Genomic DNA, 25,854 nt, shown 5'->3' with positions numbered 1-25,854 from the left:
AAAACATCTTGATCTATCTGTTTGTGAATAATTTTCGATCTGAGATGTAAAATTGTTTACTGAGAAAGGAGATGGTTGGGCTGTGAAGTTGCCAAAGAATGATTCAGATGAATAATTCCCCAAGATATTGTTATTAAATGTTATTGGTTGATTTTCCTGTTCAAATTCTGTAACAGTATGGGTCATGTGTTTCTCCTGATTGATTTTTATTTGATTTGGCTTTCCCTTGTAGGGTAGCCACATATGGGACCAATCGGTAGAAATATACCCATGGAGCTTCTCAGACCAATCCCTACTCAAGATTAAACCATAAAATTCAGGTATATCGGCGATTAAGATATCAATTCTTTGAACTACTCGTGGATCAGCCGATAACCTGATAGTTACAGAGTTAATTTCTCCTAAAACCTGGACCTTGGTTCTATCTAACTGCACAATGTGAATTGCGGACTTTTGGGGCTCAATGTTCAGTTTGGAACAAACCGAAGCTGGCATTATATTTGAGGATGCCCCTGAGTCAATCAAACAATTGTGTAGATTTCGATTATAAATCTCATAGGTTAAGAGGAAAGGAGGAGTATGGGAATTTGATCTGTCTCCAATCAGAATCGTATCAGTAGCTTCAATCTAGCCAGAAGGTGGTTGACCTGAATCATTTGCAGCTTTGGCACTGGGAAGAGGTGAAGAAGGAACAACATTCAATTTCTTGAGAAGCAATTTCTGCTGATGTTTTAGTTTGCTAAGTTCAAACATGGTAATGTTTGCCTTAGTCATCTTCATATCATCAACAATATTGTAATCCATTGAATTGGATACTACCAACATTTTAGATGTTGAAGGTATATTTGAGGATGAAGGTTGGTTTTGCGGAACTGTTGCAGCTGACTTTTTTGTGGATACCTTTTCCTTTGTACTAGTAGCACCTGCACTTCTTTTCTTTGAACTTACCTAGACGGGTTCAAGGGAACCTTTACTCCTAGTAGTGACAGGAAAAGCTTCTTGTTCATTTTCTGTATCGGAGTTAGGCAGTATGAAATCCCACATTCCATGGAATTCAACTTCCTCTTCTTCATCAGTTGGTGAAATTGTTTCCTCTTCTTCTTCTTCTTCAGGATTTGAATCTGCATTAGATATAACATTTGGTGGTTTTGATTCGGTTTTCTTGAAATTTATAAAAGGCCTTTTTGTTGAGGTTTCTGCTACTTGTTTTTTGATTTCAACCATTTCGTTTGATAGGGTCTTGAGGACTTTTTGCAGACCCTCCATATCATATGGATCTTTAGGGGTTTTCTTCTTTGAATCATCTTTAAAAGAAACTTTTTTGGATTTTCTATCTTCAAGGGCAACTTTCTTTTCTAGAGAATTAATACGTTTCTCCCCAACAAGTGCTTCTTTCATGTTTTCAGCTAAAGTTGGTTTTCCAGCCCTATCTACGAAGATAGCTATATTGGCAGGTAGGACAGTTATATACCATTCGCTTCTGATTTGCTCACTTGGTTTGGAGGCCGTTGGGATTTTATTCAAGACTTTATTGAATCGTGCATTGAATTCTTTAATCGGTTCCCTATGCTCTATCCTAAGATTGGAGAGATCATTGATTAATGTGGCTAAAGATCTATCATCACCATACTTAGTGAGAAACTGTTCTTGGCAAGTAGTCCAACTGGTAATGGATCCAGAAGGCAGGGAAAAATACCAGGATCCCGCTGATCCTTGCAAAGTATAAGGGAAAAGCCTAACGACAACATCTTCCTCTGTTACTCCTTTCAAATTAATTGATAACATGAAGTTATTAATATGTTCCTCAGCTTGTATTCCATCATCTGGGTTAAACTTGGGTAGCCATTTTTCAGGGGCATCAGGTAATGCATGTAATGGTGCAGGCATATTGACTGCACCAGGTCTATTCCATGGATTTTCCATTGAAACACCTGTAGTGGATGACATGGCTGATGAAATTCCAGATGTTTGGGAAGGAATCGATATTGAGGATTGAGCCGGTTGGGATGTTGAAGTTCCTAATCCCTGATGAACAACAATGTGTAATGAGGGAGTGGATGGTTGACTTCGCACTGGGGAAGATGAGATGGAGGATGTGGATGAAAATGCTTCACTGTCAGATCCTTCAGTGTTCTTCTTTGCCCTTTTCCTTTTAGGTAAGGGCAGCTCATTAGGTTCAATACCGAGCTTTCCACTCTGAAGTTTAGTGAGAGGATGAGGTAGATTGAATTGCGAAGTCTCACTGCATTGAGATACTTCAGATTTCTGTGGTGATATCGAGAAGCCTTGAAGTTTATGGATGAGTAATTGAACTTCAGGGGACTCAGGACTTAATCATTCTGGAGTGTTGTGGGTTTGAGCAGTGGTAGTTGATTCCTCTTCTTCTCGCTTGGATACTCGAGAACCAACATGTAATTGGGAAGTACGAGGTGATGTGGAGGGAGATTTACTCTCAGAATGGTCTGTAGATTTGGATTTGCTCACCATTCATAGTTAGGCCCTCCTTCTAGCGCCAAAAATGTTGATGCCCCGAAAATCGTTGTATCAACATTGGGGGATAACCACCCGGTCCGGACCTTAATACAGCTCCTTTTCCGTTTGGGATGGTGGCTCCGACTGGATATAATGGGACCAGTTTCCCAATAATGAATAAAAAGGGATGGATGAGTGATTGGTTTTCTAATAAATGATAATGAGTGGATGACTTAATCTAACAGCGAAAATACAAATGACTATTCTATCCCGGGAGGCTTCTATTCTTTTAAGTGCAACGCTTGATGATCTATGTTCATCGATAGGCATATAGATGACTCTACACAATAAACATAGACATTTATTCGCTTAATGATTTCTTTGTTCAAATAATTGAACAAAGTGATTAACAAAACATTGTTACACTTATCCTTTTATATTACCGATACATGTATGATAAAAGAAAAGCATGCTGTAAACATCCAGTAGTGAAAGTATAAAGAATGGTGTTAGAAACACATGCATATATCCGATAATAGCAAGAGCGATCAATCAAAAATTCACATAAAAAGAATGAACTTAGACATAGATAGTAGTACCATATGAGCTACAAATCATTCCCAACATCAATAGCTATTTGAATTCCTTCTTTCGACTCAGAAATACTTTTAAATAAAAGTAGTAGTGCACATCCACATAAAAGCTTCGTTATCAAAATTGGAATAATTGGCCCAGTCTTTATAAAAAAAATGCCTGAAGTACAATAGTGCAACTTCAGGTTTAAGTCATATTTAAAAACTTGCGACCCTTTCCAATGCATTGAAAGGGTCTATAAATACTTGATTAAAACTAACTAACTATAAAATTAAAATGCTACTTAATTGGTACAACTTGATTTGGAGTATCTTCCTCATAGAAATTTGGCAGTCAGCAACATGATTCATCACTCTGGTTGTTTGCCTTTCAACTCGAGTTGGCATATTGCTAGCATTGGTTCCACTTCTGGAGGGCAGCTGAGATGAGAATTGAGTTGAACAGCATAGGTGGCATCTTGTATATCGGGAATGATACACCCGATTGCATCTGTTAGGCACTTGAGGGCGGCTCTCTAGCTGTATGGTTTTACTAGGAACAACCAATAGGTGTCCCAAGTTAAACTATTAATACCTGCGATCAATCTCCCATTCTTTTCTAGCTCTTGATAACATGACTGCTCCAATGTTTTCGCTGATAGTAATTTACCTGGTGTACATTGAGAGATCATATTAGATAAGTAGAGAGTATCATTAATCAATTCAACCAAATTACTTGTGGTTAATTTGCATCTGGAAACTACTCTCTCTGCCTTCATTAACTAGGACTGCCATTCCATAAATAGGATCTCTTTATGGGATTCTAAGATTTTTGGCAAATTAGCTGCCTGTCCCTCATCAGTGTCCTTCCAATCAAGAAAATTTGTCAAGGTCTCATCGGCTGCTCCAAGTCTATTCTAGCATCAACTGATTTATCGATTATTGATGCTGTTATGTCACATAGGGGTTCTTCTTGCGCAATTTTCTGACATAATAGTCTTGTTTGTGTTACCAATGCCTTGTTAATCTGTAGTGCTTCTGCTCTGAATTCGGTAGGCTGCGGAAGATTCTTGGACTTTTCCATTTGGCTTGATAATTGAACAATTTGCTCATCTTTCGACTTCACCATCTGTTCATTCACTGCTTTTAATTTTGCCAATGCTTCCGACAGCTCTTTCTGCTTTTCAATTGCACTTGAATCAATCCTTTGTTTCTCTTCCTGAAATTGTTTATTGAATTTATTATTTATTTGTTGCTGCGTACACAACTGCTGTTCGAGTTGTTCTTCTTTCTGCTGTGCCTGCGATAACTGTGCTTGTAGCGAGGCGATTGCTTGGTCCTTTTCTCTTAACATATTATTCACTTTTGATGCCTTGTCCATGATGGCTGCCAAATAGGCTCCAGCATATTGGGACAATTTTGTTAGGTCATCAGAAGGATCAAACTCTTCTTTCCAAACCACATTGGCTGTCACTGTTTGTTCAGGGAACAGGGAAGGTTGATCAATCCTTCTCCTTTTCTGCTGTCGCTTTACTACAGCCCTGTGCTTTGGGCTGTAAAAGACATCCATTGGAGGTATATCCTCCACTTGCAAAATGATCTGATCCGAAGGATATTTGGGAATTATCTCTATTTCTGTAAAAGGGGGTAGGCCGCTGGTTCCACTTGGAACCTCTTTTGTTGCTATATCATGTGTATCAGCCGCTTTGGATGTATTGGCTTCCTTTGAGCTTTCAAGATTGCTTATGATTGAATCGAATTTCTGCCATTCCTGGAGCAACTTCGGGTCAATCTCGGCATCAATATTCACGTCCGTGCTGCTTTGCTTCTGCTCTTTCCTCTGTACTTCCTCCTGCTCTTTCCTCTGTACTTCCTCCTGCTCTTTGCTCTATATTTCCTCCCGCTCTTTTGTTTGGATTTCTCCAGCAATTTCAGATGTAGGAGGAGGTTCATTGGTAAGTCGCTATTCAGGCTCGCTTGACTGTGTCATCGGGGCCATTGCTAACAGATATAGAGGAAGAGTTTGCAACCTCTGCTCTCTAAGTCTGTTAAATTCGACCAACCCGTCGTCGCGATATCTCATCCTGGCTAGTGCTTGAACTTGAAATAGCGACTCGGCTGAGGAGAAAAGGTGATCAAACTCATCATCTTTATGTTCAAATTTAGTGAGTTTTGCTTGTTCAAGTGCATTATAGGCAACTTTGTTTGGGTCAAATCGCCTATTAGGAAGAGTGGCAAGATTTAGTGTATTAATCTTTTCTGCTTCTTTCTCTGCATGTTTATAGTCATGCAGAGCATAAATGCCACACCTAGAGGAAAAGGAGGCCAAACCTGCTTCTTTTTATTCCTTAGAGTCTGTGTAACTCCTTCAGATGTAATCTGATATGCTAGCTCTCGAGCCAACAGTTTTTCGGGTGTATACAAAGGGAGGACATGAGGCTTGGCATGGCTGCCGAAAACTCTTACATAGGTGAATTTTTCTTCTCCGAACCATCTCCCTATGGCTGTCAAGTCAATCTCTGCTTGTGAGGAAATCTTAGGAGCAGGTTTGTCAAAAATGGCATAGTGAATGGGTAACATAAATCCATTGCAAACTTGATATAGGTGGTGTTTATAGTGGGCTTTTCACAACTTCTGATGGTATATATGAATGGGCATGGGGTCCTATGGAGTCCATCTCCACCCCAGCACAGGAAATTCGGAATTAAAACAGAGGGTATCCATGATGTAGGCACTATAGTAAAATGGAGGAATGAACCTTTCGGTAACGCGGGATTTGTTTCTGAATTCAAGAACCGCTGTTGCTAACTTATCAGACAGTATATTTCTCCAATCCATTATTTCATTATTGCATGTTGCTTCCATTAAAGGTACCATTGCTATAGTGAAATTTGAGGAATCATGCAACCCCCAAATCCTACACATCATTACTCTGGCATAACAATAAGGAGAACACAAGGACTTGACAGAGTACCTACCTAAAGACTCATGCTTGTGTTTCGTTGGGTTTTTCCTCCAATACCGTATAGGTTCTGATTCAATGTCATTTTAATTTATGAACTTCTCCAGAAATGCTTTGTTGTACTTCTTCTCCGGTGCAGGCAAATGGTACACTTGCCTCAAATCATCGGGTTGAAACGAGCCAAACACTCTCCTGTCGATGGTGCAAAATGTTCTATTTGTAATTGGGATTTCTTCAATTGCCCATCTTACCACATCTGTATATGGGAGAATTTGCTCTCGGGCTGCTATCCGATGAAGGTAAGAGTCGGCTAAATCCTTTAGAGTAGCATCAGAATTTCAGGTCGGGTCTGCTGTGGCTTGCACTGTTGTTACCTGAGGCTCTTCGGCCTCAATCAGATTTTGGATGCTCAGCCAAGTAGTTTTACCGAGTCCTAGACATGTGGTGTCCGAGATCAGTCCCTTTTTGCTTGGTCCTAGATCGGCAATGTGTTGTCCTGTTACTGTGGAAGCTGAAGCTGTTCCAGTTTTCTTATATTTCTTCCCCATTTGGCTTGAATTTGCTGCTTCAGAGGAGCTCTGCATAGGAGAGAAAATGAACGTAATGTAGAGAATTGGTGGCTCAAACCAAATATGAACAAGATATATTAATCAATAATGGAGGATTAACTTAAGGTGGCCGCGGATACAATCTCTGAAGAGATTTTGGCCTTACTGTTCCATTAAATGGCCATTTAAACCTATCAATCCTTTAAATGCTCATCATATCGTTCATTGGCCGAATAATTCATCTAAGCATAGCTTTGATGTTTTGGCGGTTGAGCGTAAGTGAATCACTATCGGGAAGAGAAAGGCCTTTAATACTAATTAACCATAATATATCTCGGCCTTATCAATCCTTTTTGAAATCTGCTCCTAGCTTTATCGCAATCGGTGATCGGGGGAATGCTTAAGTTGTTATATTGGTGTCCTTTCGGAATCCCCGATCGCTGATAGTGATATTGCCAATTTGCATCAGGAGTTTTTAAACGAGGGCTTTTAGATGCATGCATGCTACATTCCCCGATCGCTGATAGCGATATCGCATTGGAGCAAAGAGAGGGGCCTTTTGTTATGATCGCTTGCCTTCCCGATATCCGATAGTCATTTGTCCATTGTCCCATCGGGGAAAACCAATGGGTCTTTTGTCATGCATCCTTTGTTATTGCGATATGCCATCTTGCGATCGCTTTATCGCAATAATAAAGGATTATTCATTTTTTATTATAAGACCTATTATATGATTTATCAAAAAGGTTTATAATGTTTTATTTCTTTTCGGACCTTTTGAATAATGATAAGTTGATACCAATTTAATCTAAAAGGGACCCATTTCATATTATAGTTTTGAAAATAAAAATTTTATGAAATGGGGGGTTGTTGTAGAGCAGAACACTAGCTAAGGGTGGCTGAGACTACTCACCAATTGTTAGCCTATAAAACCTCATCTCTCATGCATTGACAATAAATTGCTAATTATAATATGCTCAAGAGAAGAGGTCAAGAATATTGCCTACCTATACCTAATTGATGGTTGTTAGAGAGACATGCATGTTGTTGTTGAGCTGATGTTGATGTGTAGGTGTTGGATGGTGATGTTAATGATCTTGATGCTGCTGCTAAGCTCTGGAGGAGCTTCTTTGACCTCTGGATATCCTTTAAAACTGCTCACTGCCAATCCTGTAGGTGTTGTTCTATATCCTGTAGGTTTAAAGGATAGTGACTTTTGGTCCATATCTATGAAACGGTAGAATGGATTGGGTTGAAACATTTTGAGTATGTTGCCATCATCATTATACACCTCCCCATAGAAAAAATTTGGTTAATGGATGCACGGATCTTGAGAAAAACTAAAAATGGATGAAGGTGATGGAGGTAGATTTCTTGGAAACCATGTACTAGAATTTGTTGAAATTGATTGGGAATGTTACCATCATCTATATGCATCTCCCCATGAAACAGATTTTCAAATGGATGCACGGATATTGAGAAAATGGAAAAATGGTTGAAGGTGATGGAGGCCAATTTCCTGGAAACTGTGCACTGGGATTTGCTAAAACTACTTGAGCATGTTACCATCATACATATTCATCTCCCCCTGAAACAACTTGGTAAATGGATGCATGGTTTTCAAGTTATGGCAAAAACAAATTTCTACTCTATGTATTTTTCTATCCTGTACTAAAACATAGCATCCTATAGGTTTTTAGGACAACAAGCAAATTGGATGGTGGAAGCTTGAGAATGCTTGGTGGATGGTGGAAATAGATAAGGGTGATGGATTGGCATGGCCTTGGCCTTTCTACATCATTTGAGTAAAGGAGGAGAAAGTCAAAATTTGACTTCTTTTGACTAGGATTTACCAATTTCTCTTTTGGTACCAACTTGTTCTTGTTGCTCTCAAAGGTTCGAAAGTACATGCATTCATCAAAGATATAATGGAGCAAATATTTTTATTTTTTCTCTTTTTTTTTTTCTTCTAGGCCTACTAGCCGCCTCGAGGAGGTTTTCAACTAGTAAGTCAGCCTAGGCACCTCAAAGGAGGTTTTCACCTAGGATCTTTTCTTTTATCCACTTTTTTCTTTTTTCCCAACCCATTGACCACCTGATGGAGGTTTTCAATCCATGAGCCAATCTGAGGTGCCTCCAAGGAGGTTTTCATCTAGGATTTTTTTTATTATTATTATTATTTTTTTCATTTTTTTTTTGTACCCTACCCTACTTGAAAAACAAAATCACTTTCAAGTATAAGAATAATTCCAATGGAGCCACGTGCACATCAAGATGACAGACAAAATGATGTAGAGGCTTGAAATGTATGCATTGACATGTACATGGATTTCAGAGACCAAATGATTTTACCTTGAGAGGAACGAGCATAGTTGAGGAAGAGACTGATGACGCAACTTAGTGACTGTCTAGAACCATATTTCAATATAGATGTGATGTCCTTGTTCCTTTTATTGATCTGGATCATTCTTCATGTCTTCTTCTACCATGACCTTCAAATATTCCTCTTTTTGCTGATTTCTCTCTTGAATACATGGATGATTTGATGGTAACCATGAGGGAGTTCTTTTGATCTCTGATTTTGATGTCTATTGTTCATCAAGTGTAGCCCATGATTCTGTGGTCTTCTCATTTGAATCTTCTTCCTATGGATGTGGTCTTTCAATGATATCAAGATAATCTCTTTTTTGCAATACTCTTCCTAATCTATGATGAATACCATTGATATCAAGAGGATATGTTTGTAAGTGTTATACCTCAGCATTGTAAGTGGGATGAGCTTCTTCAATGTGAGGGTTTGGAAATGGTGGTATAGGTAGTTGAGTGGGAGTGTATATTTGAGATGGATGTGCTTAAGGTTGTTGCTGTGGTGGAGGTGAATGGTAACGATAACATGGAGTTGGGTATGGAGGATATTGAGGAAAATACTGAGGATATTGTCAATGGCCCCCATAAGTTTCTTGCCAACCTTGTTGCCAAGATTGCTTTTGGGGTTGAGATGGCCAATGTTTGAAAGGAAAGAGTGTGTTCCAATTACTTTGAGGTGGATGTGCATAAGCTTGAAATTGTGAATTAGATTCTTGCATCATATGAGGCTTAATAGGCTACCATGGTCCTCTTGGAGCTACAAAACATCGCTGCATTGGCAATTGACTTGCTCCATTATCTTCTTGGTGAACTTTCTTCAACCTTGGTAATGATGGAAAATGTTTAACATCATGTGATTCAGCAAAACAAATATCAACATTTTATTTTCCTTTATCTTACATTCTTAACATTTCTACTTGTTTTGTTAGATTGCTAAGAATTTTTGTTTTAAAATCATTAAACAAATTTCGAAGTTTAGCTTGACTTACTGATCTTAATGCTGATTTACCTACTCTTATTTTTCCTCTTGATATGTGTTTGCATGTTTCACAAATTTCCTCAAATGACAATTGATATACATCACCTCTACTCATGAGATTAAAGAGATCAATCCACTATTCCCTAATTGTTCTATGTAAGAGGGTTTTTAGTGTGTCAGATCCTAAATGATGTAGTTTTCCGCTCTTAACATTGTACATGAACCTCTCTATTAGATCCTCAAGGCTCTCATCTTCTCTTTGATTCATTCTAAATATTTCTTCTTTAAGATCATGATATTTATATTTTTCTAGGAATATCTTTTGCATATCATTCCATGATTTTATTGAATTAGTCCCTAAACTCATGAACCATTTAAGAGCTTTATCCTTCAATGTTTCCAAAAACAATCTCAATTTTTCATTTTTTAATAACTAGCCATAAGATCTACAAAGAATCTCAAATTCAAAGAGAAAGGTTTCGGGATCCTTTGACCTTAGACGATGAAATTTTGGAGGAAAAGATGGGGGGATGTTCTTCATGTGCACATTTCCATCAGTATCTTGAATGGGAAATCCAAGAGGATCTTCCTCATTGTCATCATCTCCATTCATTTCTTCTACATTCTTTGCCATCTTCTTCTTCTACCTGCAAAAGTGAATGTTGATGTGGCTCTTACTGCACCAAGCAATCAAGGGGGGGTGGGCTAGTGCTGGAGATATTTTTGTTTTTATTATTGAATGAGAACTATAATGTAATGCAATTTTCTACTTTTGAAATTAAATATGCCTAATGCAAATATTTTTTGTTTTTTTGCAAAAGAATAAATGAATCAACTAGGGATGAAAACAATGCATCCTTTGACACTTCCCTAGAAATGACAGCAAAAAGTGATGAGCCTCGGTATTGCAACAAGAATGCTACAACTTCCAAGGCTACTGACTTTAATTACCAACCCGAGGTTCGTACAAACTTAAGAGGTATCGGCACTATGTGTGCAGCATACAATGTGTCATTCCTTTGTTGTCATGATGTAATGGAGTGCATGTGCCTAAGTCAAATCCTAAACTAATTGCATAAAATGCAATGATCGAAATGGAACCTTAACCTATTGTGAGAAAGAAAGTACAAGGAAAGAGAATGAAATCAAATGCTAAAACACACCATTTTCTAATTATCTCCTAAGAGGATTTGCTTCAAAAGAATGCTAAGTTAACATGTATGCAGTCATACTGTCCTAATCATGCAGATTCAAACCATCAAACCTTCTACTACTGTGCATGTAAATGAATAAAATAAATGTGTTTTTCCTTTTGTCTTTTTGTCTTGACAAAAATGAGGTGGCAGTCTATAATTCGACTACTAGTTAACATTCTAATCAATCAACTTTGTGCAAACAGATTTTCGCCTTAAGGATATTGCATTCTTGACCAATCACTATCGGCCCCTCATTGACTTTTCCTTTTATCAAGCGCTTCAATCTTCGTCGTTGATCTCACTTCTCCAGATCCAATGTATACCATGTTGTCCACTCATCAACTAACCCAGACGATTTCCACCGTCGATGTGGCCCATCTAATCAAATGGTTGTCATGCAATCTCGCTCAAAATCATGCACGACTGATATCAGGCCGAGAGCATGTGAGAAAAGTGGTTTTCCATGCTACATGTTTCCCGCTAAGGTTAATTGCATGAATTTTAGGAATACCATTTAAAACCTTTAGGGTGCATGAGATACCACTTCCCACTTGTCAATACCACCCAAGTGCTTAATTCATACTTTTAATAAAGGCACTTAAGGAAAGGTTTAGTGCTTCAACTCAGTGTTAATGCTTAACAGTAATTGACTATGATTTATAAATAAAATGTATGAACAGACAAAAATACCCGACTAGGGTCTAGAATGGCGCTAAACAGTCATAAGAGAATTTTGGCACCAGAACAGTGTGTCCACACCACACTTCAATCAATTATTCAACGAAATTGAAATTACAAAGTCTTGATCCTCTCGACTCGATTACAACAGTTTGTCTAACCTTTGTTTTAATCTCAAACCCTATCTCTATCACACCTCTCACTTACTCACACTATTCTCGATAACCCCTCTATCATTACATTCTTTCCTCTTTTATGAATCAAATCCCATCCTAACTGCATTAACAACTTAATCTCTATTTTTATCACTCAACCATTAAATCCCTATTATCAAGCTCTGATACACATCTATACTAACACTCATCTCTTAGTCTAAAAATAATATAGTGATCTAATTATTACAATATTTAAAGCAAAGATAAATTCGAGAGATCCAACAATCTAGATTTGGGAACATGAAGACAAATCCAAGCAACTTAATGATTATTATGAACTTCCAAGTCTGCTCCAGGGATGAAATAATGTTTGTGATCCTGTAAAAGAACTTACGTAAAGCATTTAAATCAATCCTACAACAAGAAATCATTAATTCTAAATGCAGAAATAGAAAGAAATAAAAACAAGAGATGCATGTGAATAAGCAATGAAAAGAAGGGAAATAAATGATAAAAAAGGGCTCTGAGGCTCTTGGGATGGCCAAGCCCAAAGAAACTTAGAGACCTATAGAGGAGAACAAGATTTAGAAGCCAAACATGACACAAATCTTCTTTATTTTCATCAATAGAATTACATCCCTGCAAAAAAATACAATGGAGCTGCAAAAATATAAGCTCTCTCCACACTAACACTAATGAAAAAATCCCCCTAGAGGCAAATTCGACTTGGTACTTATAGAAAATTATTAGAATCATTCCCCATGAATGGAGGAAGCTTTCCCCACCAAAATCCCTCGATTAGTGGATCTAGTCCCCTTGATTGGTGGAAAACATTCCTAAATTTTCTCAATCATTGGATTTCCGCAATTCGTGCCATAATTCCATAATATCTTCTTGAATTATTATTTATTATTGATCCTCCAGTAGTAGGGAACAAGTCCCTAAATTATCTCCTCCTCCAACTCTTCATAATCTTCCCAATATTCTCATAATATTCCGCAAAAAATAAAAAATATTAGGCACAAATATTCAATTATTCATAAACCTTCATAATCAATATATTAAAGCTAAAAATAAATTATCTAAATGAAAAAGAGAGGTTTAATGTTTTGAAGGATGGTCATGGGCTTTAAGTTATTGTCTAATTTAGATGCATGGGCCTTGATTTATGTCTAATTTAGAGGTCCATCACTATCACTTGCACATATTCTTTAACATTTTTCTTTTATCGATAAGAAAAATGTAAATATTTATATCAAAAGTTTGAATATTTACAATCATCTATCTCTCCTGGACTTTTTAACTTTCTGGTCATAATAAAAAGAAATAAAATTCATGAGTAATTAACCAAGGGGGTTATTGTTTTTGTCCAAAATAATGATTCCAATGTCATAGATTACATATATATTATGTGTGACATGTTTCTCTATTGCATTTTCAACTCTTTTTTTCCCATGGAAAATAGATAGCATGGATGATAGGTTATCTATGTCCACTCTATGCCTTCATTTCTTATACTGTCACTACAATATTGGTAAAATAAATCTCAAAGATAAAATAGCAATTTCATATAAAAGGATCATAAACGTCTTCACTTTTAGCATCACTTCCTATTGGGAAGGAAGAATGATTTCCAAGAAAATGACCCAAGTATCTCAGAACATATTCTAGATATATAGTAAGTGTTGCTCCTTCCATTTGCTCTGGCATGGATATTTGACAACCCTTTTCCTACATAACCCTTGGATAAAGCGTTACATGTAGAAGCACTCACATTATGATGATTTAGTAAAATTTGCATTAATTACCAATCCTATTTTGTAGTGATATTGCAACTACTGGCTTGCGCAAAAATAAAATTTCCAACAAAACACATGAAGGTCTTCACTAGAAATCATCAAGAGAGTGACCCGGAAGCACATTTCCATAGCCTTTTCTTGAGTGAAACATCTTTGGTCGGCTTATATCTGTCTCACATCTAAGCACAGAGAAATATCTTTCTAGTAACATTTTAGCAACAAATGCATCATTTTATTCTTGATGAGCATGATTTTTCAAGCCTCTTTATGTCAAAGGAGAAAGAGAAGGAATAAGAAATCCCTCTTAAACACATATGCTCAAGAGTATTAATCTAAATGCTTTTCTCCATTAATTCCCTTATGACCTTACTTAATGCCCTTAATTCGTAGCAACATATTATGCTCTCGTACCCAAAGGTGAAGTAATATTTTGTTCTGTTCTCATATTTCCATTTTGTATTATGAGGAAATATTAGAATTTTTGTTAAGAATATCTTTTGAAGTCAACAAGGATGGTTTCTATGTGGAAAGTCCCTGTCGAGCAAGTAGTGCAGTTCCTACTGTGTAGGGAGTGAAATTTCTGTCAAGAAGCAAGTGTGGTTTGTTGAATAGGAACTGTAATTAATTGTCTCGCAGATAATAATTTTAGATGAAATTTCAAATACCAGATAAGAATTAGAGTACAGAAGGTAATGGTTATGAAGGAAGTTGAATATTATAATATCAATAAGGAAACGCATAGTGAGGAGGAGTTCAAAACTTGAACACATAGATAAAGCATCAACTTTCTTCTATGATACACTCATATATTTTGTAAAGAAAGCATTCAACTAAATACTAGGAATCACCTTTATACTATAAGTCACATAACATGATAATAGTAATGACAACAACTGTGATTGGTATTATAATCAAAATGAAAGTATGCAGAAAGGAAATGTTGGGCACCCCTTAATGGAAATTTACAATTGATGAAATCAAAAACCCAATGCTGCAAATTTATACTAATGTCTAGCACATCAAAGTTCACCGTATGAAGTTATATGTTAAGAGTTGCAAAAAATGCTCAAATATAAAGTCGATACCATGTTGGAAACACTAAAAACCTGAAAGAAAAACTTTATCCATGCAATGTAGTGGTATACAGTCCTAAATCAAGTACTAATACCTTGATCAATCTACAAAAATGTCGATTCGAAGTATTCTAAAAAATGATTTCGCTAAAATGTCTCATGGATGGGCATGCAATAGTTTTACACAAACAACTGAGTACACAACAATGAGACAATATCTTGCATAATTTTGGTACACCCAATTCAAATGTATTTCAAATGCTGAAATGTTAAAATTAAAGATCATTCCAACCACTAGGCCAAAAATAAGTCTATATTTCTAAGTACTCTTAAAAATAGTCTCTTTTAACATTTAGAATGCATACTAATGATTTCCCTGTAAGGATCCTCTCAACAATGTAGTTATGTCCATCCTTTGCCAAGCAAGGTAAAACATCCTTTCCATGACAATTGTTTTCACACACATGTTGATTTCAAAAGAACATTCTAAATTTGAACCAATGCCACCTACTAGGAGATTAGCAGCAAATCTATTCCAGGTAGAGGACGTTCATTGAAATTATGCTTATGAATATAACATAATATCAAGATTTTTGGTTTATATTACTAAAATTGGCATCAATGTTATTCTTTAATTCATTGAAATGAGTTACATATAAACAACTAACACAAATTAATTTTCTTTGATAAAAACAATACTCTATGGACTACCATACTGACCAAAAATGCATCTAGCTAACCAAATGTCCACAAGCATAGAATGATGGGTGCATCCAAACAATATCTTTGGAGCCCTATAAATACAATGTTAATATATTAAAAGCTATAGAATACATAATGGATGTATAATATAGATAACTAAAATCCTTACCAAATCGAACTCGCTCGGTTATGAATATGTTGGATCACAATTACAAGTTGGTTTTAGCTAGTTGAAAAAATTAGAATGATAATAGTCCTACTACATGATTCATCACATAAAGCTCAAATATATGAAAACTAGAACATTAACAACAAACATTGTATGGCAACAATTCTTGGTGAGAAGGGAGAATAACACTCTATGTGGGTCATGTTTGCACTTTGTGAAGGTTTTTAATACCTCATTTTCTAAAAAGTTGTAAACATTTTTCATGATGCTTCAATATGCATTTAGGGATCATATGAAAATGGTTAGGATTTATTGATTTCACTTCTACTACATCTTATTAAAGTGCTTCAAATCTAAACATGCATTCTCAAGAGACCATGGTTCATTGTGTGGTTAACCTTTTTGAATGTGTCATATCTCTTACAAAATATGCATTTCCAAATAAGTTGACAAAAATCTGAAATAATTAAAATATATGAAAAATATATTGAGTCACTATCATGCTCCAACAAGTAGAGGTTACATGACAAATTATGCATGCAACTTTAGGAATAGTAGCTTTGAATGCAAGATTCATCTTATGAATCAAACATGGGGTACAACCATATAATTATACCTAGCCTCAAGGATGGCACTAGCTACCTCAATGGGTCCTCGTATCTCATGAGTTGTGTGGAATTTGATTTTTGAAGATACCATGGTCTTCGAAGCTTAGGCAAGTCTCTAAAAAATCTGTTGTCACACTACTTTGAATTCAATATTCAAATTATGAATCACACATGGAATCCAACAATATGTGTATACCTTGCTCTAAGAATGTCTTGAAAATAGGGATACTAAGCTACATTTTTTGGAATCCACATGCATATTTTTTTTCATTTTGTTCCAGGTTATCTCTCTTTCTTGAGGTTTCTTGTTGATGCTCCTTTCTTCCTTTGTTAATAGTACCTCATCATCTACCATTCTACATTTTGGAACATCATTTTGGCCTTACAAAACTTTATTATATGCCCAGGTAGTTGAAGAAAATGCTTTTCAACTCTATATATTCCCTAATAAAATCTTGCACTCTATAATTCCACAAGCAACACTACCATCTATTTATTCCCTCCCATCAATGTCACACATTTCTGCCAAGGTTTCATTATTTATTTTTACCAAGGATTATTCAACTATCAACTGAACTCAACGTCTCTTTTGCATTCTTTCTAAGGAAGCATGTTGTTGATCCTCTCTTCCTTTGGTAAAAAACTCGATTATATTACCAGATTTCTTAAGAAAATGATCTTCAACTCCTGTATATGATATTATAGAATTCCCTGAGTAGATTTCACATGTGTTTTCTCCTCTTTTGCATTTTTGTGACATATTTACATGGAGAAGAATCAACATATTATTTTCCACGTGAATTTTATTCACCACCCATCTCTCTCTATCACTTCCCCCACAATGAGTTCACAACCAAAGCCTCTATGAATTGATGATATCATTCGGAAGAATATAGGATAATAGATTTATAAATAAAGGATAAAATGAGGGTTTTTGGGTTCTATTTCTAGTGTAGTAAACACTAAATTCCATCACCAACAACTAATAAATTTTTCTACAAGTCCTTGGAATAGAAAAGGAGTAACCAAATTTGCAAAGTGTGCCTTTTGTATAATACTTCTTCAATAAGTATCTTCCTTTCTCTAAGCCCTTAGTACATTTAATGAATTCTTCATTAGGTTGATGAGTAATACAAGGATTTTCCATTGTATATTTGTGACATCACACCAAGTTTTGTTTAGAAAAATTTGGATGGATTTAAATCCTCTTGCTTATTGACATTATAATAAATCAATACATAATTATCTTTTTCAACAGAAAAAACAAGGTAATGATTTGTCGATATATTTCAGTAATTATGAAGGAATTTAATATTGTTCGTAATTACTTATTTACATTATTCTTAACACAATGAACATGCAAACAAAATGTATTGATCAATTATGCTTTATGTAAGTTGTTTTAGTTAAAACTAATTTCATTGTTGTAGAAGATAAACTTTTACATATAATCAATTCTACCACAAATGGATGTCATTATTATAAATCCATAAGGTTTTTAATTCGTGAAAGTAAAAGTTGATACTTAAACAAATATTAAATCTATGATATATCAATTTTCAGATATTTTTAAACATTGCATTCCTGATTAGGTGAATTCAAATAGAAAGAGTTGCGTAAATATATTTGTTACATACATGCTTGTTACAAGAATTGTTGTTCCATTTTTCTATAAGGCTGCTTGATCCTATCATTCTAGCATAAAAAAAAGTACCATTAGAAGAATAAAAGAAAAACTAGAGTCATTACCATTATCACCATTGCTCAAGTAAGGATTCCAATTGAAAATCACCCTAATGTCATAGTTGATGTTGAAAATGTCAAAATAAAGAATTCAATAAATCAAAGTGAAAATATATCAAGCTAAAGTTCGAAATTTCCCAATACACTATAATACACAAATATAGTACAAAATATGTGAAATTAAGTTTAAACCATTAGTAGGGAAAGGAAAAATGAGAAAATGATCATATAAAAGACCAACTTGAAGCCTTGGATGCTACCCTTGCATTTACATTGTGATTTGAGTTAGGTATTACAACGGGAAATCCTAATGAATTATTGTTAAGTGTTTCCAATTCTTGACTACATAAATCCAAGTTTTTGAGGAAGCATTCAATCACATGACGTAGCATTACAAATGTCTATTAGTCCACTCTTGACTAACCATCTCGGGATGATGAAATAATACCCACAATCAAACCGTATAGGGTAAGCACCTCTCCAAAATGTGTATGAAGAACATGCACACAAAATGCTTAAGATTCTAGGAATTTTCTCTACAACCAAACCTCATCTACTGAGATATAGACTGAGGTACCTATCCCACAAGAAAAACCAAAAAATTAGATAATAAAATAATAAACACAATCAAACAGTATAGGGTTAGCACCTCTCGAAATGTTTATGAGGACCATGCACACAAAAATCTTAGGATGCTATCAATTTTCTCTGCAACCAAATCTCATCTACTAAGATATAGACTAAGGTAGCTATCCCACTAGAACAACCCGAAATTTATGCATACATTAAAGAATACACAAGAAACAATACAAAAAGGAACCTGCCATTACGTAGACGTCGACCTCACTATTCCATCAAACCCATTCATTAAGGAATAAACAAGTACAGAAAGGAACCTATCATTGGAGAGACTTGAACCTTCATGGTGCAATAACATGTCCAAAAAGGAACCTTTCATTGAAAATATTAGATTTTAAGATGTGGAGGCATTCTCAATTCCTATTATTAATTACTTTGCTTCATCTTTCTATTCTCATTTTCCACGAGAAAGAAACATAGCCATCAAAAAAACGTATTAATTAATAGTAGGGGACCATATTGGGATTGACATGACCATAATGGTCAATGTTTGAGGAGGATTAAATAAATATGGAGAGAAGGGAAGTGGCCTGCAACTAAAAAAATCTAGATATTACTTTGTACACATGTTTTAATTTCCATGATACTTACTTCTTTGGAAATAAGTATGTACTATGTATGTTCTATAGGCAAACGAAATAACTCAAGCACCAAAAAAATAATTATAAGTACTCATGCATATGTGTGTGCTAAATAAGTGTCCAAGAATGCGTAATCAGGCTCGACTATCGAACCTAACAAATTTCTCAATATTTTACACATTCTTTGTGGCATAACCTTAACCGAGTAAAATATTATATAATACATGGAAGAGGCTTGTATTTATAAGCCAAATTTGGGTTTGAAAGTGAACTAATTTCAATGTGAAGGAACAAGATTCAAGTATGGGAACCCATGTGACTAACTTGAACAAGGTAAACAAAGAAGGTAAACTGGTAAGGTCACGTATTCACCCACCAAGATTTTAAGGAAACCTTTGGCATTAATGGGCCATAAATGTCTCAAATAATGCCACTAGAGTGCTCACATGGGTATCAAGGGCATTCCTGCATAGGTGGCATGACTAATAAAGGGGAAGAAAAATGCCCCATCCGATGGTCAACTAGTCAACTTGAAGTTTGGCTTGGATTAGAAGTATTAAAATGAACTAAATTATAGATTTTTCGAAATATTAGGTGTGGTAAATGTTTATTTTCATTGTCTCTGCCTCAAATCAAACTATTGTAGGTCAACAAAATTGGTGTGATAACGTATCAATTTCAATTTAGAAGGGCTTATATTTTTATTTTTTGTTAGGAGACATTGTTTTTCTATGGATTTTTTCTGTTCACTCTATCTCTAGCATGATATGAGTCATTATAAGAGACCTAACCTATTCACTCTACCTCGAGGGCTTAGCTCATTAGTCATAGATTTATATTTTCTTTGTGTGCTATTTCATTTTTCCTTGGACTTGTTATTACTTATTCCTTTCATAGGTGAAAGAGAAATGATATTAATGAGATTGAATTTTGAATTCACCCGAACCAAACCCCCTTATTCACACGCAACCCCCCACTGTTTTCTTGGATAATATTGAGCTCCTAATCCAAAATTAGACCCAAAAAGATAGATCAAGAATGGGTAATATCTCAAGTGGCTCTTCCTGCGTAGTATAAGCAGTGGGATTTGTGATCCTCTTATAACTTCAAAGTAGTAGTGTAAATTGATAATCTGACATCACATAAAAGTAGCCACCTTAGATCAACGAACCGAGAATGTCTTTTGCTCCCATACATGGAATATTTCTTTGTAAGAATGGGTTGGAGATCCCATTGCTTCCCTTTCATGGTGTCAATTTGTTAGTGATAGTTTTAGGCAACTACATGTATAGTGGACTGCATTTGCAGTAGTTTCATGAAATGATACAACTACATTCGTCAATATTAAAGGCTTTCAATATGAACACGATGAGAATGGAAACAAGAAAAAGACATAACCATCCTCAATACGACTTAAATAAAGGGAATTGGCCTCCCTCAAATGTAAGGTAAATTATAGTATTAAGTGGGCTTAAAAGTAGATAGGCCAATATTGTTTCAGTAAAGATATGAAATATCGACACTTCAATAGTCAAGTGGGGTCAGTCTACTATATCAGAATGCATCAAATGGCCAGTGCTAGCTAGAAGGTTGGAGTAAATGAATTATTTTGAACCTCATTTTCCACACATTGTTCCCTCGCTACACTAGTTGATTACATATTTCTCGATGTAAATGAACCATACTGAATGACTACCATGTTTCTATTTCACACCAAAATCCTTCAATTATAAGCCAATGTACTCCACTCACTAGCCGAGTCTTGTTACTATACTCCCTACAATATTCTCTGATGTGTTGGGTCATCTGTCTTCCCATTATTCAAGGAAAAATCATTACCATCTAAACTCTACTCAAATAAATTAGGGTGAATGGGAGTTGGAAACTTGACTCACATTAAATGGAGTGAAAAATCCCTCCGATAAATCCCCATACCCAGAAATCAGGGTGACAGGAAAGACGTAACTCAAATTGTATGCGGCAAAGATAATTGTTTTACCTCTCCATTATAAATATGCATGGGATATCGCTTTATATATCATTTATAGATACAATATTATTTGAAGCAAAGCATTGGCAAATTATATTAAACAACTTAAATATAAAATAAATGCTTAACCAAAATATGAAACCCTTTAGCTTCATCGATGGGTGAAATTTGATCCTTAAATTTTCAATGATCTAAGTATTTTATTGAAATAGAATTTAAAATAAAAAATAAAAAGAATTAACAAATAAATATTACATATGTAAAACCCATTCCTCATAATTTTTTATTCAAGAGAAATAAATCTCTATATCGATGACCAAAGCACGAGACTAATAATTGATTACTGAAAGTGTTTGAGTAACTCAAAATATAAATTACAAATTCTTGAATTTAAGGAATAAGAAGTATATCAATGAACATATAGATTCATTACCTATATAGAAAATATCCTATGTCTTCGACAAGCATTGAGACCGGGACATCAAGTATTTATTTTGTCTGGTGAAATCTCTAGTTAAGAACCCTAAGGGAGATTTAGGTTAGAAACTATGATAATGTGATTTAAAAAAAAAAGGTAAGATCAATAGTTAAGGGAACACATGACTTTGAATAAAAAATAAAGCAGTTTTTTTACTTGGTAATAATATTTGTATCCATAGTCTTTCGATCAGGATGGGGGTTAATTTTAGAGAGGCCAGGCTGGGATTTGATATGGGTAGTACGAAGGCCATAATGATCGATGCCCCCCACATGATCAAGGCAGGGCCTGTGGTGTCATTCGAAATGAATGCATGGATGGTGAGTGGGCAAGGTGGGGAAGAAAAGAATAAGGAATGGTGGTAGATAATGATAAGGCATTCAACATGCATGAGAGGGGAGATCAGCTATGGAGAAGGGAGGTGATTCAAAGCTACAAAAAGGTGAAGGAAAGAAAGGAACCTTAGCTGTGGAAAAAAAACATATTCCGAGTATGTAATTTCTTTCTGCTTCTGTATTGGTTCCATGATCTGCAGGGGTTTTGCTGGGGGGAAGGGAGGGGAAAATGACCGTAGCAATGGGGATTAGCTTTGTATGGGATGCATTTTTGGTGGAAAGGGTATACCATGGCTTGGTTTTGCTTTTTGATTCTCTCCCAATTGAACCAAACCTTGGTTGTGGAGTGGAAAAAAGCGGGTTGAGAAGTTATGCAGGTGTACCTTTAGTTTCTGAGGCTAGGGGAATAAGGGATAGTGGTATTGCAATTCCTGTGGGGCTGGGTGCTGAAGAGAGAGGCACGAAAGAGATGAGGGTAGGGTGATGGGAATTCAACCATGGTAGTAGGATGAAGAGTGACAATTGGGAAACTGGGAACCCTCATGGCACTGAGGACAAAGCTAGGGATCCCAGGCGACAATCTAGGTAGAGGGAAAAGCAAAGCCATGACTCGCATCTACTGGCTGACGGTGCAACAAGTAGGTATAATTGCAGGCATCCTCCTAGGCTCTAGATGGGCCTATGGGCTTAGCTCCAGATGTAGCGGGACGATCGGAAAATGAGCCATAGCAAGAGGAAGGGGTACTATGAGAAGGCCTGAGAGAAGAGTCTGAAAGCCACTTCCCTTGGCCATCTATGGGCTCTGGGCTACCCTAACAATCAGGAGGAGAAGTATGTAAGAGAGGCAATGCAAGAATTGAAAATGTGGGATGTTGAGCAAGGTTTGACGAACCTAACTTCATTTGGATTTCAACAGGGCTCCACTACATATGTTATGGCTCAAACAGTGAGAGGACATGGGCGTGGTAAGAGAGGTCCGACCCCCCGGACAAATAAGGGGTCGAGCATGTCGTAATCTCGTAGGAGTCATAATCTTGTAGAGCATCTCAGAGTAGAGGCAGCAATGACATACCGAGATGGGATGGATGCTAGACTACGGAAGTTGATAGAAGACTGGGAAGTGTAGATTAAGTAGGAAAGCGAATTAGAGGATGAACTTGACAATTGGAGGGCACTAGTCCCAGATCCAAGGAATACCTGTGGGAGAATTACTCAATTTAAACACACCTTCTATCTCTATTTCTTAATGAAAAGCCTTCCTGGCAAAGTGATGGAACAAACCTCTGTGGGGATGGTGGTTATAGTGCAAGGCATGCCAAACTATAAAATAGATATGGAGAAAATCCACTTCCAGTTGCACAAATAGGACATCAGGATGGATCGAATCAATGCCACATCCCTTGCATTCTAGAGTTGTATGGAATTCCAAGGGTCACTATTGAAGATCCTTCTCCTATTGCTTCTATCTCAGATGAGAAGAGAGACTAGATTCCCCATGCATAGTTTTGTTTATGCGGTTAGCTTTTAATTTTCCTGCTGCATATGCTAGTTTTTATAGTTATGTAGTATCTGGACATGAGATCGAGACTTATATAGCTTGGCTAGAATGGCTTATAATGCTGACCAGTGACCAACAGACTCAGTTTCCCCTCTAGGCAAGTTTTGGCCACCCAGTTAACCTGTGTGGTGTAAATTTACCTAATATATAATAGAAAATGGATGGATCTGCCAAGCTTAACAAAAAGAAAATATTTGTATCCATAGTAAGGTATGATAATAGAAAAGATGTTTTTCATGAATTAGTGTTGTCTTCATTGAACTTATGAAGATTTCAAGCGCAAAAAGTCTACAAAATTAAGGAATATTGGGATTAATTTTTAATCGGGACCTAATTATATTATAAAGAAGGAAACTCTCCTTATATTAAATGGAAACAAATGAATCCATAAAGTGATTCTTACAAGAGGTGTCATGGAGTTAAATCGTGGGAAGGATTGTGTTTCCAAATTCTTGAGCAATGAAACCCCAAACTCATTACTAATTTCTCAAAGAAATTTTGATTAAATGCATCAAAGAAAGAAATTTTTGGAGGATTTTTTTCCCAAAATATATTTTTCTAGAACATGCAAGGCTGTAAAACCCCAAATAAATTTAATGGTAAGAAAAGTGATTTTCCAAACCCATGAGAGCCCCGTAAAACTTGAAAATGTAGGTTCAAAAAATTATTTACGAATTGTTTCTATAAATACCCAATAATAAGATATTCGCCGAATAGAAGGTTCAACGATACTGAAACCCTCATATATCTTGAATTCATAAATTTAATCGCCCAATGAAATTATAATAGTAGGGTATTATTTTCATACCTTTGAGGCATCTACAACACCTAAGTAGAGAATTTCGTAGCGCCTGCGACACCGAAGCAGAGCATCGACACCCAAGCAAAGCATTGACACCCAGGAAGAGCATGAATAAGTAGACTGTATAAAAGAGATCATTGTAAGTTTGTAAATATGCAAAGAAACTACTAGCCATATCTCTTCTCATATGCTTGATATCTAAATAGAGAAAAATCACATTAAAAGTATAGAAAGAAACAAAAACATAAGTATAGTAAATAATCGTTAACATTACTAAATATTGTTGTCTCCCAAGGTATTGTTGCAGAGTAGAAGAGAGACATACTCCTTGAAAAAATCAAAACCATAGAAGTTGAGTAACATGTTCTAACCCTAGCTCAACACCCAGAATATCTATATCTGTAGAAAAAATTTTAATGTTGTTGGGGACACAGTAAGTGGAAGAAATACACCTATTCACACTAGGCTTATAGAAGCCACCAAATGAAATTATCTTAAATATCCCTTTGTGTATTAGTGTTTTGTCCTAATTTATTTCATCGTGCCTTATGTTTTGCCGATAATTTGTTTTCTCTTAAATTTATATTAAGACAATAAAATTAATTTTAGATTTTCATTTAGAATAATTAAATAAAAATATAACTATTTAAGACCAAATATTTCGTTTGTCTTAAAAAAATGTCTTAAAAGTGCCCTCAGTGTAATAGTGTATTAAAAATATATATATTTATCATTAAAATATAAATGTAATTTTGACGATCCATAAACTTGTTAGTGAGTTGATGGCTTGGGGTTGTCTCCATAAAAGTTTAAAATAATATCATCTACTATCGAAACTTCAACATGTTATCAACATCAAATAAACATTAGAAGTATCAATGACATTGTCGAAGTGTTCATCCAACACTTTGTTAATATTTGGGCATTGGTTTGTTCCCAAACAATATGATATTTAAGCCCATAGAAAATTTTCCCTTTGAATTCCATGAACATTGGATTTTCATTATTCAAGCATTATTCTTCCCTTGTCAAATACAATTCACGAAAAATGTAATATCTTCCATTTCCCCCCCCAATCAGAAGGGACATATGACATGCCAAGTACCATTATGAACTTTTCAAACTTTTCACGTCCCAGTTTCTTTGTAAATATGTCTGTGATCTGCTCTGAAGTAGGATAATGTGTCATATGAATAACTTTGGCCTCTACATAATGTCGAATCAAGTGATATTTGGTGTTAATGTGCTTTCTTTGATTGTCAAACTTGGAATCCTTGGCAAACTTAATTTTATAAGAGTTATCGACGAGTACTGGAGAAGCCTTTTGTTTCTCCTACAAGTCTTCAATTATTTTGTGAAGCCAAATGCTTTCTTTTGTAGCTTGAGCGGCTGCAACATATTTGGCTTCGGTGGTAGAATGAACAGGAACATATTGCTTGTGTGATCTC

This window comes from Pinus tabuliformis, chromosome Q, assembly GCF_031772625.1.
Source record: "Pinus tabuliformis cultivar Carrire ecotype Pingquan chromosome Q, CPIR1, whole genome shotgun sequence".
NCBI lineage: Eukaryota > Viridiplantae > Streptophyta > Pinopsida > Pinales > Pinaceae > Pinus > Pinus tabuliformis.
Note: the sequence above shows the minus strand (reverse complement) of the source record.